Raw genomic sequence first — 529 nt, 5'->3', positions numbered from 1 at the left:
TGGTGGCTCACAACCATCCATAACAAGATCTGACTCCCTCTGGAGTGTCTGAAGACAGCTACAGTGTACTTACATATAATAAATAAATAAATCTTTAAAAAAAATATTTTTGGTTTTTAAAACAGGGTCTCATTGTATAGCTTGGAATAACCTCAAATATACAATTTTCATGCCTTGGCCTGTCAAGTGTTAGGATGTGAGTTTAGCTGTTTTGTTTTGTTTTCAATTTTTAGACAATCTTTTCAGAAGGTTAAGGTAGGATGATTAACTTGAGTCCATTCCAGAGTTCAAGACTAGAGTGGTCAACAACAGCAGAATCCTATGTCCAATAAATAAAATTTAAAAATAAGTGCTGGGCAGTGGTGGTGCACGCCTTTAATCCTAGCACTTGGGAGGCAGAGGCAGGCAGATTTCTGAGTTCAAGGCCAGCCTGGTCTACAGAGTGAGTTCCAGGACAGCCAGGGCTACACAGAGAAACCCTGTCCCAAAAACAAACAAACAAACAAAAAAGTGTAAAGATCAGTGGGAT

Source organism: Mus pahari, chromosome 14 (genome assembly GCF_900095145.1).
Source record: "Mus pahari chromosome 14, PAHARI_EIJ_v1.1, whole genome shotgun sequence".
Classification (NCBI taxonomy): domain Eukaryota; kingdom Metazoa; phylum Chordata; class Mammalia; order Rodentia; family Muridae; genus Mus; species Mus pahari.
The sequence above is the reverse complement of the archived record's forward strand: the minus strand, read 5'-3'. Positions refer to the sequence as shown.